The sequence below is a fragment of the Piliocolobus tephrosceles genome, chromosome 11 (genome assembly GCF_002776525.5).
Source record: "Piliocolobus tephrosceles isolate RC106 chromosome 11, ASM277652v3, whole genome shotgun sequence".
Lineage (NCBI taxonomy): Eukaryota > Metazoa > Chordata > Mammalia > Primates > Cercopithecidae > Piliocolobus > Piliocolobus tephrosceles.
The window spans coordinates 30,907,959-30,930,131 of NC_045444.1; positions in this window are offsets into that span (position 1 = coordinate 30,907,959).

The window sequence follows — 22,173 nt, forward strand, 5'->3', positions numbered from 1 at the left end:
ACTAACTGTCCTCTTTCCCTCTCTCCTCCTCAAAAATTTTGAGAAGAAATGGGGCTTGGTCAGAGAAGGAATTTTATTACTTCTATGTTCCTAACGAATACACTAAAAGTAGTACTGTCCTTATTGTTATACAACTACAAAATGGAAAAATATTGGGATAAGACACCTATTGAGTCTTTAGTTTGTGTAAAACCCTATTAGATATTCTGTCTGTGAAATTATAATCTATACATAGGTTAAAACAGCCAATGAGGCTTCCACTTCAAATAGAGACTCAAATTATTCCATTTGTCACCAAACTCCACATGTATCCCTTGGAATTGGAGATCAAGGAGTGAAAACATTCAGTTAGGGCTTATAAACTTTGCCAGTTCCTGAAGCTGCTTGCTACACTCTGGGAGTTCAGGAATGTTTCAGGATAATAGCTAACTGCATAGAAATCTAAAGGTAAAGACTAAACTCCTCTGGAACATCATGCAGTCTTTGCTAGAGCAGTCTATCATGTATTTCCTCAAACACACTTAGCACAACTTTCTTGAAGCCGTGCAACCTTTGGCCATGCAAAGCAGGATGTTATTTTTTTTCTATCTGCTGCCAGAGGACTGGAAGACCAACAGCCTTAAAGGAAGTGTAAACATTTTTTATTTAGCTAAATAAAGTGTGAACTAAAGTTGCTGAATTAAAGATAGAGCCAAGATAGGCACACATACACAAACACCCAGCCATCCTCTGGTGCTCTGAGCTTGAGAGCTTAGAAGACTTAACTTGACAATTGCATCAGCCTGTCTTATTGTACCACATAAGGCATACCTTACTGGAATTTACCGTTGCTATGTGATAATTGTATTTTTAAATAGCCAACACACATTTACATAGCTCTTGCTCTATGTGAGATACTGTTCTAAGCATTTTATTAAGATAAATTACTTTCAAAAACTACTCTATAATATCCACCGAACAACAATTAAATATGGATTCTTATCAAGTGTACATGAAACACTCTCCAGAATAGATCATATGTGAGGTCCCCAAACAAGTTTTAATACATTTAAGAAAGTCAAAGTAATATCACAAATCTTTTCCAATCACAATGGTAAAAAGCTAGACATTAATAACAGGAGGGATCTTGGAAACTTCAAAATAACCCCAAGGGAAGTAATCTTATTATCCTCATGTAACTTATGATGTAACTGAGATCCAAAGAACTTAAGTGATTTGCCCAACATCATGCAGTAAATGGTGAAAGCAATATTTGATTCCATAAAAATAAAGCTGTAGTTTTCAAAATGTGATTTACTTCAGAATTATGATTTTAGAACTCACTGTGTATGCAACTTGGTAAAAACAGAATAATTAAAATGTTAGGATTATTTTATCCATCTTCATTGATTATTCAGTCTTATTTAAGCCTAATTAGAGAAACCATTTACCTTTTACCATGCATATCTTAGTTACCTATTATGCATTCATCATACATATATAGAATGCTTTCATGTATGAAGAGGAGTTAGTACAAGGCAGGGAAGAGAAGAAGAGTTAATGTAAAGCAGGGTAGTAAAGAGAAAGAAATGCTACTCCAATTAAGAAAACTAAATTATACAATAGTTATTTTTAAAACAGATCAATTTTTAACTACTATAAAGTCACATGGAAGATGGGAGACAAGATGAATTCAGTTAGGCTTTAGCAATAATTGCTATTATCTTCAGGTCATTTTTGGAGGCTTAGCTCTAAATAGTACAAGAGTATCCTGTAAGAAATCCATTTATAGGTGGTGGAACATTCAGTATTTCAGAAGTTTTAACTATTTGTCACATGATAGGCAGTTCAAAGATAAAGTTACATAGTTTGGAGTATTCTGGATGTATTTATTTCTTTAGGTCTGATCTCCTATCCCACATTGGATGAATAGATAGCTATTAAAATGCCATGATGATTTGAGGAATGTCAGAAAAAAATAATTAATAGATAAGATTTATTGAAAGCTATTTTGTACTGAGCACTGTTCCCAGCATGTTGCCTGTATTTTCTCACTCTTTACAACAACCCAACAAGGTAAGTGCTCTTATTATTGCACCCATTTTACAGATGAGAAAGTTGAGGCCAGATGAAAGATAACATGATCCTACAGTTAGTAAGGATATATGCCCAACCAATCGTGTTCCAGAAACTGTGGTCTTAAGCTTTTCTTTCCTTTTTGCTTTCCCCAAACATTTTTAACCCCCTGTTCCTTGATAGAGGAGCTTCATTTTTCAGTGACATTGCTTTAAAACTATGGCAAAGAGGTCTATGTGGGATGCAAATATTTCAGTTGGGAGAAGGATGAATAAGAAGCGGGACATGCTATAGTAGAGGACTGACTCAGGATAAAGCACCAGGGCCACCAGAACCATGCAGCAGGTAGAAAAATCATAGTAAACCCAGGGCCCACCTGAGAAAGAAATGAGGCGCAAATGAGAACAATTGATGAAGGCAACTCTATCCACAATTCCTCCCATGATGGCCGTAACAGCACTGAAGTCCTTTCAGGCAATATGTTTTGGCTTAACCAGGTTCTAAGCCACAGTTCTCAGCTAGTCTGGTAGTTGATTGCAGCCTCATCTCTACTACCTGAGGTGGACAGGAGTTTTCGGCCCTTAGCACATTAGTTACACCTGTGGGGAATGCAGGACACCTGTCAGCCAATGGAACTCGACGTTCACCTGAAACTACTCTCTCTGACCAGGCTTACACATTGTGACTACATATCCCCTGAGTCACAACCATATTCAAGCAACCTCATCCCTGTGGAAATGATGCATTGCTTTGAACACTGCGTTGCTTATTTGAGCCAGACACCTTTCAAAGAGTAGATTGTCTTTGCTGTCTCATCTCTTTCCACACTAAGCAGGTCCCAGAAACGTGCTCCGATATTCCTCCAAACTAACCACCTCAAAACATGAGTTCACCTCACAGCTAAAATTCTGAGCGTTGCTACTACTTAACAAATATTAGTGTCTTGCTTCACCTACCAGATCATTCCCCTTGGAAAAGAAACTACCTAGCATGTCATTTAGGTTCTTCAAGAATAGCTGAACATGTGTTACAGGGAATGGCCATGTGGGTTGTCCTATTTTCTGGATACTGATTGCTCTGTTCCATTTTCATTTTCTATGCCTCTCCTAGGCCTTTGTTTGGGTCACAGGTTGTGACAGGCTTTACTTCTATCACTAACTGGAAACAAAGAAAATCTACACTGAAGGAAATCTTTTCAAGTTGAACTTCTGTCAAGCAATTGGAGGAGCATGTGGTTTTGTGGTAAGATTTGTCAGAGCGAGTTGTGGAAGTGGCTTAGTGTTGCAAGTGGTAAATGACTACTTCAATGCCCACATAGTGTGTGAGTGGTGTCTGCTCTTTACCCCATCAGTTTCTGATCTCCTCTGAAGCTCAGAAAGAGACCATCAGTTGTTAAACACAAGCCTATCACAAGCCATTTTTAATTTTTTTAAAAATTATTGCTACATGTGGAATAAATATGCCATGTGCTATTAAAAACTTGAATTTTCCATTAAAAATACTGAAGAAAAGCTTATTCATTTGACCAGCCCAGGAATGTTTAGTGGAGGATCTCAAGTGCAATTATTCTTTCTCTTATAGATGAATTCAATAAACATGGACCAGTTCTATGCTAGGGGTTTAGGATACATGTTGGTTTATAGTCCAGCTGGGACAAAAAAAAAAAAAAAAATCCTACACAGTAAGTTTTCAGATAATCAAGTTAAATCACATATGACAAGCAGGCAGAGGAGAAATCCTGTGTGAGAAAGTCTGGCAAATCAGAACAATAGAAAGAAATTCAATATGGCTGCAGCAAGGTGGAAGAGTGGCAAGTGATGACATGATGATCCGAGCGAGCGAGAGAGAGAGAGGTCAGATGACCAAAGTCCATAATAAGCTCTAAATATTTTCCTTGTCAGTAAGAAATTATTGTAAGACTTCAAGCAGTAGCATAAAATTATAACATTTTTTGTTTATTTTTCAAAGGATTATGCTGGTTTCAGTAAGAGAATAAATAGTAGAAATCAGGAGAGAGATAGAGTGGCTTTGATTAGGTTAGTGACAGGCATAGAGAGAGTAAAATAGTGTGAACTGGAAAATCAGACAGAATTGGCAACTGTTCAGGAAGTTAAATCTCTTAAATACAATAGCTCTTCATTCTCATGATCTGACTAACATACCTCACCAGCTTCAGCTGAAAGCTGTGTGCCCTCACTCTTTGTGCTTCAAACACAATGACCTACAGTTCCTCAACCTCAAAAACTCTTTGCTATGTCTTTTTAATACATACTCCCTTTGGCTAAGAATGCCCTCTCCACTGGTCCCTCCAATTTCAGGTCTTCCTTCAGGACCTATCCTGAGCCCCTAATCTAGGGGCTGTTATATCTAGGGGCTGTTCCTGTTGTGTATTCCCATTGTCTACTGCTTTCTTTTTTGGGGTGGTGGTGGGATGGTGGGGAGGGTAGTAGTCGCTTCAATCACACTTGAATACTTTGGTATGAGGTGGAATAGTCTCTCTTTCATTATTGTAGGGACTTTGACTAACTCTGTCTTTGCTGTATTCCCAGTGCCAGGACACTGCCTACACATACCAGGCACTCAATATATATTTGCTAAAAAAATTAGCAGACTCAGATGATGAATCTTTATTAAGCCTGCCTTAAAATTATGCACATCCTTGTAGAGTCAGTGTGACTAAAATATTTAGTCTCCTTAGGTTTCTGCTGGAAATAGATACCCGATGATGACTATCAACTGCTTGTAAGTGACATTTATGATCAGTAAATAGGTAGCATAGGCAATTTGGTCTAATTCCAGTAGTTAAATTCCAGCGGTATGCACAGTACCATAATTTGGGTAGCTTTTAAGAGTACTGATGCCCACCTTCTCTCATAGAACAATTGAATCAGAATCTCTGAGGTTTGAGGTAGGCACTGGTATTTTTAGATTATCCAAATGACTAAAATATGCATGAGAGATTATTACTGTATGATGTTTACTCAGCTCTACCAGCTAAAATATCATAGATGTACAGATCTGATGTTCAAATACATTTCTACAGTCTATTAAACTCACTAAACCAGGGACTGCATCATTATGAATTTTGCAATTAATTCGTTCAATTTCCCAGAAGCATTTATTGGGTACCTGTTATGTGCCATTTTTACATTAAGTGACAGAGATGCAGAGATTTTTAGGACTGAGGGTCTTTAGAAATACTATTTATTTCCTACCTGAAAAAAAAAAAACTGTGGCTCCCAGATCCATAAAATATCTGACTTGTGTGTACAAAATCGCTTGTTATCAATATTTTCATTGACTTGACTTTGAAAGTCCTTGTTTTTATGTTTTATCTTCTAAATTAGTTACGCTCATGTTTACTTTTTCTGCTTACATATATTCTGCCACATTTCTACTGAGCAGTAGAAGATACTACTTTTTAAATGTGATTACAGCTTTTTAAGTGTTATATTAGACATAGTGATGGAATAAAAGAATGTCTGCTAAGATTCATCAGCCTGCTCCTATGAATTTTCTCCTTATTCAAATTACAGTGGATTATACATATTAATTACTAGGCACAGTGTTTTACAAGAGGAAAAAAATGGTTTATGTTTCTTCACAGAAACTGTGTCTATTAGAATGTGAAGAAGAAACAATTTACCATCATTTTGGATGTCTTTCTAGCACTGCTATGTAGAACTGAGAGGCACTTCCTCACCATTCCCAGTCATTTGTTTATGATTTCACCCAGTTGGAGAAATTCTCAGGTCTGTTTATCATTCAAAATCTAAGTCTCAATTCTTCAAACCATTTTTCTTCTTTCGGTCATGTGAATTCGCTCTATGGGATAGGATTGAAGGATGATTATAATTACAGAAACTATAGGTACTATCTTTCCTTATTTTGGGGCTTTATACACATTTCTACAAAGTTCCAGAGAATTGCCTTTACCAACAAATGTTTCCTAAAATGTGTTATCTATTCATTATCTGTCCCTTTCTTCTCTACATCCACTATTAGTAAGAGTTCTAATATAAGACTGCTGCAATGATGATACATAAATGACAACTCAATTGAACAAAACTATTCAATAAAATGAATTTGCATTTAAATATCATATTTTAAGACATAAAAAAATTCTATAATAATCAAATGGGAATGCAGTCTACTACAGGGAAAATAACTAGGACTTAGCATCTATAACAACCAGGGATTGAGTCCAGATCCTGCCAATTACTTTATCAGAGGTTTTGGGCTAATTACCTCAGCTTTTCTTCCTGAACCTCAGTTTAGTCATCTGTGAAAAAACAAAAATGAAAATATTTTAATAACGACATGCAATATTTTCAATATGCAAAATTATAAGTTTAGGAAAAAATGGACTTGAATTCTTTAGGAAGATTTATTTTTCTACAATTGTGGTAAAATAATTTAAATAGGACAAGAGCATATGTATGACATAAGTGTAACAATGCATGTCCCAAAAATTCATTCAAAAAATATTTAATGAACCATTTGTACGTAAAACACATTCTTCTTAAAATCTAGGGATATGACAGAGCAAGATATGGTCCCTGACTCGTGGATCTTACATTAATATTGGAAAGAAGCCTATTAAACTCTCTATCCTATCAGCTTCAATTTCAGCTATTAGCTTTACTTTCTACCATCTTTTTCAAGTCAAGATCAAATGGAGAGCAAAGGGAGTGCACCTTTCCTCTTTGCAGTTCCATCACTGTTCAACATAATCATCTCTACCTACATTTCAGAACAATTCTGAATATTAATAAGACAATATCTATGAGATGAACTCCTCTGGGAAAGCATAACATAAGTGTAAGGCATTACAATTTATTGCTTCTCAAATGTTATATAAGATATTCAACTGGATATGTTATTAATAAAAAAATTACAATGAAGAGAAATTTAGAATGAGAAAACATTTGAAATTCTTCATTACTTGATATGAACAGACTGTAATCTTTATAAGTCATTCTGGCTTTATGAGGCACTTTGTCTGTTGAGATAGATGGAGCATCTAGAAAGGAAAAACTTTGACATGCATTTTGAGACTCTTTTGAAGCAAAAGAAGAACAGAAAGTCTTTTGAGGTTTTTGGATGTACTAGATTGAACCATATGTAATTACTGAGACAATATTTTTTGTTCTACAAAATGACATTCCATATGATTCACTGTAGTTTGTACTTTAAAAATTGTTTCCTTGATTTGCCTTTTTATTCATTGAGAAAAAATTATTGAGCCAATCTGATATTGTGTCATAAAGAATTTGTATTAGTTGTAAGAAATAACAGCTTACTTCTGTACTTCTTTTTCTTTTTCTATTTGGCTTATAGGTAAAGTTATTTTTGTAAATTGGTGTGGATTCCCAAAATATATTATGAAACTTTCCATTTCTGAAAGGCGTTAACTTGAATAGATCCTTAGTTCATAGTGTTCATGGATTTCCTTCTAAGTTTATGTCAAAGTGTAATATCTGAGAAGACCAAACCGAGGTATGGAGGTCTGCTCGAGAAGAGAAGCTTCACTGACCATCCTGGGAAGTCAGTGACAGAAACTGCAAATTTCTTTAAAATATTTATGAATCTAAATTCCATAACTATGGAAAGTTCACAATTGAAATTCTTACCATATCTGAATACAGTGACTAGAAGGAATAGACGATTTCAGGAGACTTTTCCGATTAGATGCTGGGAGTCAGAATTGGATGGACCAGAACTCCAGTTAGCACACTTAAATTCCAATTATATATATGTGTGTGTGTGTGTGTGTGTGTGTGTGTGTGTATATATATATATATATATAGATAGATAGATAAACAATGATATACCAGGAACATGTAATAAGTAGTCCAGAAAGTGGTTTGGCTAATTAGCAAGAGGTTATGGTCCTCTGTTGAGACTGCAGCCAAGAATGAGGACATAATCTTTGATTCTTCTGAGATACCTCACAGAGAAAATAAATTAAGAGGTAAAAAAGAGTTTTCTAGAAATTTTAGCTCATAGTTGAAGAATAAGGACATTTTTATGACAACTGGAACTAAATTCTCAAAATTAACTTTTAAAGAAATTACTTCATGTTCTTTATCTTCATAATAGCCATAGGAGATAGGACCACATATCACTATTTTATAGAGAGGACAATCATGACTGAAAGGAAGAATTTTCCTACAGTTGACAGACTGCAAATAGCAAATTCAGATATTCATATTCTTGTACATTAATATCAAACCTGTTGCTTATTACTGTCTATCACATTTTATTTCTGTATTTCACAGCATTTGCCATAATGATTACTTGGACGTCAAAAATGGACATCTCTCTTATTCAACCACTACTCAAAATCTCATAAAAAGGAATAAAAAGTTGTCTGCATCTTTCTTAATCTACTACCTCCTAGTAAGATCACTATCTATTCATTGCTTTTCCCTTTACCTGTTTTACATGATCATTAACCTAAGATTATCATATGAACTAAAGCCCTGGGTTGTCACAATAGAGAAATCTTTTGCTATTTTCTGTTTTCTCTGTTGTCGTTTTTGCCACTTTACAGCATTTTGTGTAAGGCGAAAGCCTTCCCTGTCTATACTCTACAGCATCTTTCAAATTTTAGTCAATATTGGGCACATTTAGTTCTTCATACCATATTTAAAGAGGAGTGAACAAGGATAATCAAAATTCGTCCTGAGTAAAGTAGTTCAGCTGTTTAGAGAGGCAGGAACAGTGTCATATAAAATTTGTCATTATATCCCATATAACAGAGTATCTAGGAAAACTTAGCACTGGGAAGTAAACAGGATCTTAGCCCCTATGGTGGATCTGAGAAGGTCAATGGTATCTCCTGAAGTTCTGCCTGTTCCCAGGGCCTTGTGTTCTCATGATTCCCTTTGAATTGAATCCAGTTGTGAAAACTGTCAACTCTCATTTCCATACACATGTCCATTTCCATAGTTCATCTCCACTGTCTACCAGATGCTACAGTCTAAACATGGAATTTAGCCCCCTTTGCTGGATTTTCCTTTATATAATCCACATTGATCATTTGTGTATAAAGGAGCCTTTATTAAAGGTTTTGGGAGATGATAGAGAGAAATATAAGTCACAAAAATGCAAAAAATATATATATTTGTAAAAGTCTTTTGACTCCACGCCAACACCACGGGCTACATTTCTTTATGAACTTTAGATTCTGATATTATTGCCATCGTCCCCCTCTCATTTCTCTCCTACTATTTTCCATCCCGAATTTCTCTTCCAACAAAGGCAATATAAACTCTCTTTTTCTTCTCACAAATGATAACTTTTGGGTATCACCTTCTGAATCAAAATAATATGCATTCTGCCTCTAAATGGCACCATGGTACAGTAACATGTTTCCATGGGTTAAGTTTGGTCTACAAAGAGTGTGTGTGTGTGTGCTCGTGCACACGTGCATGCATGTGTGCGTGTGTTCATGCGTGTGTGTGTGTGTGTAAATTTTTAAATAAATTATCAACCTATGAGCTATGGAAATTTTTATTAAAATCTAGATTTTTATGAAATCTCGATTTTTAACTTCTTTTGAAAATAGAAGCTCTGGCAACATTAATATCCCATATTTGTATGAAGAGAGTTAAATTAAGCTGAATCATCATGGCCGCTGTGAGATGGAGCTGAAGCCCCACCATTTTCTGTCTTCCAGAAGGAGTCCATATTCTCAGTTATACACTTGGCCTTTATAGGCTTCTCAATTTGCATCTCCTGGTTTATGACCACTAAGAAAATGGACACACCTATAAAAAGTTTGTAACATATGCAATCAGTGAAGTATCTAACAAATATAGCTAACACTGTGAATAGAAAATAAACCAGAAAATGAGTGCTGCTAGATAAAGCTTCCAATACTTCTTTTATCAAGAACACAATCTATACGAAAGGCAGAATCAGAATGACCTGGGAAGCTTTTAAAATATACCAGCTTCTTAAATTGAACCTGTAGAAGTTCCACATTTAGAACGTTTTGACTGAAAACTTAGAATTAGACTTTCTAAAATACTCACCAGCTGATTCATTGATATGTAGCCCAGAAACAGAGCACAGACCATAGGCTTATGGTACCAAAGGTATCAAGTATCTATTAAGTATTATCCCTGATATCAGTCTTAACTGTGCTGTCTGCTAAGTCCACAGATTCTTCTAAATAAAGCTTCCACATCCAAATGCCATACTAAATAATGATCCTGCCCCGTGATCCACAGGCAATGGGTCAATAGAATGGTAGAAATCTCACGGTGAGCTGGTGAAAGATGATTAACTAGACCAATTAGACTGTTCACTCTGGCATAAAAATTATCAAATGTGGAGAGAACGATGTGAGAGATTCAGCAGTGGTAAAAGTTGAAAGGTCGTAAGGGAGATACTGGAGAGTCTCTGATGCAGCCACATGCAATTGAAATTTATGAGGGAGTGGAAATTACAATTAAGTTCACATAGCTGTTAGGTGAAGGAGGAAACACCCCCTCATCCCCGACACACACACACACATGCACACGCACACTAAGCATCAGGTAAGGAAATAAATAGAAGAATGATTTGAAGAGCAGATACAAACATACAAATAGTTACAGAGTAATTGGAGGTAATTGGGGTCCTAGAGAGAAGATCCTGGATCCTTAATGGCTGAGGCCTCTAGTGCTGGTTTTAATTCAGAACGACACTCATATTTCTGGTCTGAGCATTTGGTTTTCAGTTTTCATTTGAATCCTACATATATGAATCCTTGGAATAAATGATATACTATAAGTGTGTCCTTGTTCTTTATAAACAATTATCAGTAACATGTGTTCCTTATCTACACAGATAAGAAAATGGTGAAAATTTTAGGATAAATAGCTTATCATTCACATTAGACCCTCAGCAATTTTATTATTTCTTAACACCTATACCACCTTATAGCTGAGAATACTTTCCAGGTGATGGGTGAAAATTAATAACGCATTCTTTGGTTTTGACCTGTGTAATTATGCAATTAAATTTAGTAAATTAGTTTTGAGCAATTATTAAATACATGGCATTATGCTAACATTTATTGGAGTGGTCTCACTTTATTCCAGAGTTCCATCATGGGTGAAGGTATGATATGGCATGGACAATGATGTCCTGAGAATTCAGTAAAGGAGGGGACAGACTTGGAATTGGAATAAGACCCAGAAATAAGCTTGGTTCAAGGAGAGGAGGAGAGGAGACAGGGGGTTAGATTCCTTGTTAGGTATGTTACTTGCAAAGACCTTTTGAAAATATTCTAATGACCCCTTCCCAGCTAGTCTAACCAAAATGACCATATTGAAATGTCATGTACTAAGAGTATTTAAAAAGCCAACATCCAAGGATATATTCAACTAGAGAAGAGAGATGTCCACTTTTCCCTCATGGCCTCCCTTTTCCTTCACAGCTAAATATAAAAAATCGTGCTTTACATTTACCACCTCCTTTTTGTCACTCTTTGTCTCTTTGTCCTCTCTCCTCACTCCATAAAACAGTTCTCAATAAAGTTAACAATAATCTCACACTCAACGCAGCGCACATTTTTTTAGCCTTCCTTTTCCTTGACACTTGTGGTTCCAGAAACACCTTTTTGCTTTGACTTAATGACCCAATCTTTCTGAGAGATTCTCTCAGTGTGTTTTTCAGATTCACCCAGCCACGAAAATTTGAAGTTCTCCCTGGTTTAGTATGAGACCTCCTTATCCTTTTTCTTTTTATCTTCTCATATAGTCTCTTCTCTGACTGTGGTTCCACTGACCATCTCCATATACTGATGCTTCTCAGTATATAAGCCTGATCTCTCCTCTGACACAAAATGTCACAGTACTTCAAATTCAACATGTCTAATTGCTAAGTCCTGTATGTTCCTCCATGTCCCCCACTTCAACACACATTTTTCTCAAACCTGGTAAACTTCAGGATATCTCAGTAAGAACTACCATCCTATATTTTGTTGCTCTAGCCAGAAACCTTGGAGTCATTTACAATATCAGCCTTTCCTTTATTTCTATACAAAAATCATCACCAAGTCCTTTTGATTCTTCTAAATATGTTTTCATTCCCGCTTTCATACTACAAGGTCCAGGTAGAAACTAGCATCACTGTTTGACTGGCAGAGTACTATAATTGCCAATTAGCTTGTCCACCAACCCAATCTCGTCTCTTACCAATTCCTTCTCAATACTGCAGCCAGAATAATATTTTCAAAACACAAAACTGATTAGGTGACACCAAGTCACTACCTAAAATTCTGCTATGGCATGCCATCATTCTTAAGATAAAATCCAAATTTTCAAAAACACTGTGTGATCTTTACAGTGATACCTCTCGTGGTCTCTGCTTGTTATTTTGCTCAAAGCTATTTTGCCGGTCCTTAGTTCCCATATCATTTGGATTTCCTTATGCCATACGGAATTTTGTATGAGCTTCTGTTTTTTTCTTAAAACATATCTAAGCTCCTGCCCTTCTCTAAAAATCCCTACTTACTCTTTCTTCACATCTCAGCTGAAGTGTCATTTACTCTTGGAGGCCTTTCCTGATCCTGGTTTTACATCAATTTTCTCTGTATAAACATTCATAGAAAGATGCTCTTTTTTTGGAGACCTTATTCTCATTCAATATTATATATTAATATACTAGAATAACTTTGTAAGTCTGTCCTCACTAAATTTCAGCTTGAAAAGATAAGGAACTGGCTTTTTTGGTCAACATTATTATCCTAGGTTTGGAAGTATGCCTTGCACCCACTAGGGGCTCATTTAAAATACTATTGAACGAATGCTCAGTGAATATAAGTAATTATTGAAAGTGTTATGGTAACAGTAAACATGGAAACAAGAGTACAAGCAAGAGAAATACGGGGAGAGGTTTTCTAACAATGCCCTCAGTCAATGCCTTAAACTGTGAGGAACAGTACCTGGCTACAAATATAAACCAGTTCAATCAACAAGGTTAGGGAGAGTTAGCACATATAACAGGATCTCATGAAGTCTAAGACCAGGAAGCATATCTGGGTTCTCCAGGGTACTTAAACAGCAACTAGAAAATTAGAAATAGAAACCAACTTCTCCGTCTTTCTGGAGCTGTGTAATTTCACAAACCTTTTTGCCTCTGTGCTTCTGTTTTGTCTCTGTACTTCTGTTTCACTCTTATTTTAAACAATACTGGCTTTATCTTCTTTAAGTTCAATTTGGATATCTGGCAAAGTGTAATATCTCCTCATTCCACTTAGGACACTGATTGATGGAACTTCTATATGGGTTACTTTACATTCTTGAAAAAATTTTTATTGATGGAGCTTGAGTGTTGTAACTATACCTGGTCCAATAAGCTATTGCCGGAGGGCTGAAATCACAAACATGGCTATTTCTCCACCTTCCAGAAAAGACTGGAATAATTCTCAAAGTTTGTGGATTTGGCAAGTAACACCCAGGAATGTGCTCTGCTATCATTGGCAACAGAATGGATATGAGAGATGATATATAGTTTAGAAGTCGATGAGTCCAGCATCAACAGGCTCAGTGGTTAGCAAAATTGTAATGGTATTGGTGGAACTAGGGAGTCAATTAGAAGAACCAGATTGGAACAAAAAGGTTGAGAATCAGATATTGCTGTTGTATTATTAGAGATACTTTGTGGATGTAGTTTGAAGAAGATTGAGACATTTATCATTGGGTGGTGAGGGTTTCTCCCTTGATGCATGAGAAATTAACATGAATAAGGCTTTCTCTAAATAAAATATCCTTCATATCATGATTCCTCAATCTAACAGACCAACCCCTTTCCTTTTCTCCAGGATTTATATATACAAACTAGATAAACATTTTTTTTTTTTTTCAGGCTGTTCCCTTAGGCATACTTTCTGAAGTTCACTGAATTGGCATTTGAAATTGAACAACAGATATGGTTGTGGATATTTAAATATAATATGAATAGTGTTAAAGCAATTCTCTGAAAAGGAAAATGATGACTTAACAAACTCAGTACTTACACTAATGGTAAGATTATGCCTATGCATCACACTTCTAAACTTATGATGGGCTCGACAATTAACTGTGGATTGAGGACAATTGAACCACAGTATGAAACATATACTTTTTGCTTGAAAACATTTTTCATTAGTAATTTATAGATATTTGCCAAAAATATTTCACTTGGCAGTCAAACTGTATACACTATGGACAGCTGAACTGAATGGTTCCTGCCTTGCAGTTATATGAAATGTAAATAATATTTTTCATAAGTGTGATGGCAATTGACTTTGAGAAAAAGTGGTACAATATAGATAGGGAAGTACCAAATACTACTGTCACATACTTTTTACTTTTTATGGGGCTGCTTAACAGTGTGCAGCACTGATATTCAAAATAAGAGAGCTTCAGTTGTATTTATGTTTTAAAACTACCAAGGCAAAAAACAAATCAAAGAATTTATCACAGAATTCAGTAATATGACAAAGTATATCAAAATTTGAGATATGAGAATTATACACAATAGCATGTGTTTTGTGGGTAGTGATAGCCCACAGAAATCTAATTTAATCAAATATTTAAAGAGGTAATAATTAATTTTTAACGAATTGAAGTGAACCATAACTAGGAAGAAATGTTATTGTTTATTTTTAATGCCAGAAGAGTACTCCTGATACAATTTTAATATTTCATTAAGGCAGTAACTTTCATATTGTGGGTTTTATCCCAGGTTTTTATGTTTGATGATATATTTCCTTCTCTTAAAAAAAGTTGGAATTTTATTGCCTAGCAGTAGTGGATAATGGGAAGTGCTCTTTTTCTGTCAATTTGATTATGTTCTATTCTCACTACATTGCTAGGGATTAATCAAACAAATTATGGAAAGTATATTGGCTTATGTTAGAACCAGAACATATTACCATGCACAGTGCTTTATATTTTATGGAAATTATGCAGAAATATTTCACTAGATGGTTTTCTTCAAAAGTTTTCCTATGCTGGATAGCTCCTAGAATATGTTACAATGTATAAGGTCTTTTCAAATTTGTCTTGCGTTTTTCATTAATTTAAAAACAGTGTATTTTTTATACTTAGATTATTTGTCTCTGAATTTGGGGAAAGTCATTTAAATCTTTCTCACTTCAATCATAGTTTAAAGTGTGAATTACTAAAATTGAAAGGGTATATATACATTAACATGGTTGTAAGAACAGTATTTGGCAGAAGGATATATGGTAAATGAATGTTTAAAAAAAAGCATTTAAGATAAAAAAGTAGAAAAAAGTAAAGAAAAAGACTCAAGTTTGATAGATGAAAAACAATATATTTTCAGTTTTAATTTGTGAGATGCAAAAGGTCGTGTGCACAGAATTGCGCTCATTTTAAGGATTTAGCTTTTTTTTTTTTTTTTTTGCATACTCTACCCTGACTCCAACTTGTGATTTTTTCATCAGTGAGTAGAACATTTATATTCTGTCAGACTTGAATATTTAGTCATTTGTGACTCTTCTTGCTGCTTTGAATTCTGTAACCAATAAATTGTGAATCTCTTTATTATATTCAAACAGATGTTATTTTTTCATAGGGTATTGGTGGAATTCTGAGAACAGTCTTGTCGCAGTAGTGGGGCATAGTTAGTCCTAGACTGAATACTGTTTTGCTCCTGAAAAACAAACCTTAAATAGAAAACTAAAAAGCTTCAAGCTGTATCTAAGAAATCTAACTGTACATCAGAATGTATCTCAAAGAATATTTGTAGGAATATAACATCTATCTAGCATCCAGAAAATTAAATTACTATATACAACATCCAATTTAAAAAACAGACATGCAAAGAATCAGGAATATACAAATCACATGGTGATAAACCAATCAATTGAAACTTATGCAAAGCTCACACAGATGGTAAATTAACAAAGCCATTACAACGATTCTTACAACTGTATTCACATGTTTAAAAAGTTGAATTAACACATAAAGGAATGAAAGATATAAAGCAGACCCCAACTGGATTTCTGTATGAAAACTACAATGTCTGAGATGGAAAACATAATGGATAGAATTGACTATATATTATGCATGGCCAGAGAAAAAGTTAGTGAAAGAAGGTACAGCAATAGAAAATCTACAATGAAATAGACAGGAAGTAATAATTAGAAAAAATAAACAAAGCATCAGAAATCTGTGGTATTTAAAGTGGGCTAATCTATAATTAATTGGAATTCCTGAAGGAGAGTATGACAGAAAGTATATTTGAAGAAAAATTGGTCAAATGTTTTTCAAATATTCATACGATAAAAGAGTGCTCTACATATCCAAGAAGTTCAATGAATATCATACACACAGGAAACAACATAAAACATCATAGCCAAACTGCTCAAAAATAAATAAAATATCTTAGAATAGCTGGGCGCGGTGGCTCAAGCCTGTAATCCCAGCACTTTGGGAGGCTGAGGCGGGCGGATCACGAGGTCAGGAGATTGAGACCATCCTGGCTAACACAGTGAAACCCCGTCTCTACTAAAAAATACAAAAAATTAGCCGGGTGTGGTGGCGGATGCCTGTAGTCCCAGCTACTTGGGAGGCTGAGGCAGGAGAATGGCGTAAACCTGGGAGGTGGAGCTTGCAGTGAGCCGAGATCCGGCCACTGCATTCCAGCCTGGGCGACAGAGCAAGACTCCGTCTCCAAAAAAAAAAAAATATATATATATATCTTAGAATAAATAGAAAAAATAGAAAAGGGAATAGATAGAAAATAGAATAAATAGAAAAGAATATATTATGGATAAATAGAATAAATATAAAAAAATAATTGAATAATAGAATGAATAGAAAAAATATATTGTGGACAAATTTAAGTATAGAATATTTCTCATCAGAACAAGGCAAGTGAAAGGACAGTAGAACAAAATGATTGAAATAAGAAAAACAAAAACTCTTATCAACTTAGAATTCTATACCCAGCAAAAGCAACTTGCAAAAACAATGGCAAAGATCTATTTCAATTCATAAAAATTTATTACCAGTAAATCCACATTCTAAGAAATATTAAAGAATGTTTATCTGACAGAATGAAAGGAATATAAGGTGGAATCTGCATCCATAGAAAAGAAATAAGAGCACTAAGAATGGTAACTAGGAAAGATCCATAATATAAACTTTAAAACCACCATTAAATACCAAAACAGAGTATAGCTAATAAGCCAAATAAAAATAGAATAAAATCATAAATAATCAGTTAATCATAAAACAGTTTGTTAAATCAACATATATTCTTTAATATATTCATCACAAGGGCTTACTCAAAGACTTAATTAAATAAAACAGAAATGAAACAAAAGCAGTACCACAGCTTACAATATAGCGTCCTATAAAGAACTTAATGAGAGGAAACAAACAGACAACACAAGGAGGGGAGCCTCGATCAGGAATCTTGGCTGGAGATCTACTTTTATTTTCATTATTATTTATTTATTTTTTATTTTTTGAGACAGGGTCTTGCTCTGTCACCCATCCTGGAGTGCAGTTGTGCAAGCATGGCTCACTGCAGCCCTGACCTCTCAGGCTCAAGCGATCCTCCTACCTCAGCTTTCCATGTGACTGGGGCCATAGATGCACACCACATGCCCAGCTAATTTTTAAAAATATTTTGTAAAGGAAGGATCTCCCTATGTTGCCCAAACTGGTCTTGAACTCCTGCGCTCAAGTAATCCTCCCACCTGCGCCTCCAAATGTATTGGGATTACAGGGATAAGTCACTGCACTCAATCTGAGTAGGTTTCTTGAAGGCACTTCTTAAAGTTTGTGGGGTTGGAAGGTTTGTTTTATATATCAGATACGAATGGCAGAAAACACATCAACAAGATGTTTATATAAATATCATATTAAATATAAATGATCCTATATCCCAGTAAAAAGTCATACATGGCAAAAAAAAAAAAAAAAAGAAAGAAAGAAAAACCTAAAATGCAAGTACATGTTGCCCAGAAGAAATACACCTCAAACACAGAGTCAAAACTAGGATAAAAATAATGCAAAAATATATGCTAAAATAATACTAAGACATTTGGAGTAACTGTTAGACCAAGTAGATTTAAAAACTGGTTTGAATACTCTCATTTAATAATAAAGGAGTCAATTGGTGAAGAGACATAACAAATATTTATGTACCTTTATTAGTCTGTATTGTGTTTTTATAAAGAAATACCCAAGGCTAGGTAATTTATAAAGAAAAGATGCTTATTTGGCTCACAGTTCTGCAAGCTATGCAAGAAGTATAGTGTCAACATCTGTTTCTAGTGAGGCCTCAGGAAGCTTACACTCACGGCGGAAGGCCAGGGGGAGCCAGTATGCCACATTGAAAGAGAGGGAGGAAGAGAGGGGAAGCAAGGGAGAGGGGAGAAGAAATCTAGTTGTCTAAACAACCAGGTCTCACATGAACTAATAGAGTGAGTTAGTGAACTAATAGAGTGAGAACTCACTCATTACCACCAGTGATGACACCAACATGACTCATTAAGATAACAAGCCATTCATGAGGGATCTGCCCACATGATCCAAACACCTTCCACTAGGCCCCACTTCCAACACTGGAAGTCACATTTTAACATGAGTTTGGAGATAAGAAACAACTGCATCCAGGATATTTTCCAAGGTAAAACAATATTCAGTCATTTTGAAAAGATTTTTGCCATGCAAAGTATGTTTTTTCTTATCTGAATGAAATTAAATTATTAAAAGTCAGTACAGAAATTTGGGGATTATTGAGGCATCTATTTGTAAACAAAGTAAGATGTGATTAAATAATCTATTAGTCTTAGATGAAATCAAAAAATAAATTTAAAAAGTATTCAATCTAAACAAAAATGAAAATGCTACATATTCAAACGTATGGGATGCTGCAAAAGCAGTACTTAGAGGTAAATTTATAGCATTAGAAAGAAGAATGTTTGTGAATAATTATTAATTATTCATATTAAGAAAGTAGATTAAACCCAATGTAAATAAAAAAGGAAATAATAAAGACCACAGCAGAAATCAACAAAATAGAACACAGAACCATAGAGTAAGTAAATAGGACCAAAAACTTTATCTCATATAAGTTCCATAAGATCGAGAAAACTTTAGCCAAATGGACAGGAGACAAAAAAAGAAGAAACAAACTACCAATATCAGAAGTGAGAGAGGTGGCATCACTACGTATTCTATAACTTTTAAAAATGTAAATAAATATTATGGACATCTTTATGTCAATAAATTCAACAAGTTCCATACAATGTAAAATTCCTTGATAGGCACACATATCAGATCTCAGAAGAAGAAACAAACAACCTGTATATCAAGTCGGTTAAATAAGTAGAATTTTTAGTTAAATACCTTCTCACAAAGAAAATTTTAGGCCCAAATGTCTTTGCTAAGAAATAAAACTTTCAAACATTCAAAAAAAGACAATATTTATCCATAAATTCTTTCACACAATCAAAAAGAATGAAGTGCTTTTCAATTCATTTTTGAGATTAATACTACTCTGACACCAAAACAAGTACAGTATTAAAAATTAAAAAGAGAACTACTGACCATTATCCTTTTGATAACAAATGTAAAAAGTTCAACTTAACATTAAAGAAAAGAAGAATACCTCATGGCCAATTTACCTTCACCTCAGCAATGCAAAGGAGGCTCAATACTGAAAATATGTCAATGTAATTCATCATATTAATGAACTGACAAGAGCAAAAGGATATGATATAGTTGGAGCCTCTGTCTTGTCCCAAATCTGATGTCAAATTGTAATCCCCGATGTTGGAGGTGGGGCCTGGTGGAAGGTGATTGGATCATGGGGGTGGATTTTCCTTTGGTGCTGTTCTCATTATAGTGAGTGAATTATTGTGAGATTTGGTTGTTTAAAAGTGTGGAGCACCTCCCCCCTCTCTCTTCCTCCTGTTCTGGCCACGTAACACTACCTGCTTCCCTCTTGCCTTCTGCCATGATTGTAAGCTTTCTGAGACTTTTCCAGCCATGCTTCCTACACACCCTGCAGAACCATGAGCCAATTAAACCACTTTCCTTTATAAATTACCCAGTTTCAGGTACTTCTTTATGTAAGTGTGAGAATGAATTAATACAGGATGTTATCAATAGATGCAAAAAAATTAAGTAAATTATCTATTCCTAAGTAAAATTCTAAGCAAGCTAGTAATAGAGGGAAACTGCCTCAACCTGACAGAAAATCTAAAAGATATCTACCGAAAATCTACAGTTAACATTAACGATGAATGACTAAATGCTTTCCCCATAAAATCAGAAAAACAAAAACAAACAAAACAAACCAAGAATGTCCATTCTCACTACTTTCATTCTATGTGGTATGGTACTGGAGGTTTTATCTGACACAGTAAGAAAGGAAGTGGACTATATCCAGATTAGAAAGAAAAAAGTAAAATGGACTTATTGACAGATTACATGAATCTCCATGAAGACATGGAATAAATCTAAATTTCTATCAGTGGTGGACTAGATAAAGTAAATGTGGCAAATATACACCATGAAATACTACATCGCCATAAAATTGAGATGACATCCTTTGCAGCAAGATGGATGGAGCTAGAGGCCATTATCCTAAGTGAATTAACATAAGAACAGAAAAGCAAGGAAAGGGGGAAAAAAAGCATATGTTCATACAACTTTTTTAGGAACGTTCATATCTGCCTATTCATAATAACCAAAACCTGAAAACAATCCCTAAAATCCACCAATAGGTGAATGGATAAACTAGCAATAAAAAGTAAACTATTAAAGCATACTACTACATGGATGAATCTCTAAAGAATTACAATGAATAAAAGAATCCAGACAGAAAAAGTACCTAATTTATGATACCATGTATTAAAAAAGTATAGAACATGCAACCTGATGTATACTGCCTGGAAGTAGAGCAGTGTTTGCCAAATTTGGTGTGTGTCTGAGAGGGGGAATGGGAGGAGTAGGAGGAAGGGATTAGGAAAGGCTAAAGTGAAAATTTGATGTGTTGTGGAATATATTCATCATCTTGACCGTGGTGATGATTTCATGGTGCTACATGCACATGTCCAAACTTAAAAAGTTATACACTTTATAAATGCGAAGTATATTGTATATCAATTATACCTCAATAATACTGTTAAATAGTAGGAAACTTACTTGAAATAGACATACTGTACTAGAAGTCTCCAGGGAAATAGATAAGCTCCAAAGTATTCCTACCCTATCCTTGTCCCTCTTCTTTCGATTCAAACTCAGAGAGAGAGGGAGAGGGAGAGAGGGAGGGAGCAAGAGAGAGAGCGAGAGCGACAGAGAGAGAGAGAGACCAACCTGTTGTTCTTACCTGAATTCTTACTTGAGTCACGTTCCTACCATTTATGTAGGTATGAAGTCTGTGCACACTGAAGATAATTTCTCAGAAAAGTTTGAGATGCTATTCTGAAAATAAAGAGAAAAAAATACCAAACTAAACATATTGTCTTAATTTAAGTATATTTATTCCAATTCACTTAACATTCAACAAATATTTAGTTATTGCCTATTACATCCATGACTGACATGGTGCCAGAGTTCGATATTTCACTGATGAAAAGACAGAGCCATCCTTGGAAAGTGGTACAATGGGAGAAATGCATACACCAAGAAGTAATGAGAGTAGTGATGCAGATTCTTATTCTCTGAGTCTCAGGTCCTGCTCAAATCCATGAAATCATCTCACAGTTCAATCTAGCACACAGGCATAAGGAGCAAACGAAACGTTTTAAGGTCATAAAAATAAAAAAAGTAGTTGTTCCAGGAGTGATGAATAACAAGTAGCAGGCATTTGGCGAAGAGGATTGGAGAAAAGCAAACTCCTTTAAGTGCAGTTTGAAAACAAAAGAGTGAGCAAGTACAAACCAGGAGTTTACGAACTTGCAGCAAATAGTAAAAGAGAAAAAAACAAACAAAGCCCTCCTACAGGTAAAGCAGACTAGCCAGGTGAGTTCAAGATCAGCAGAAATTGCGCAGCACTATTTGCAACAGATCAGAGTAGATGTCAAGAGTTTCTACCAGTTCACTGAATCGTAAGAACTGTGAAATCAGTCAGCACATAAATGTAGGT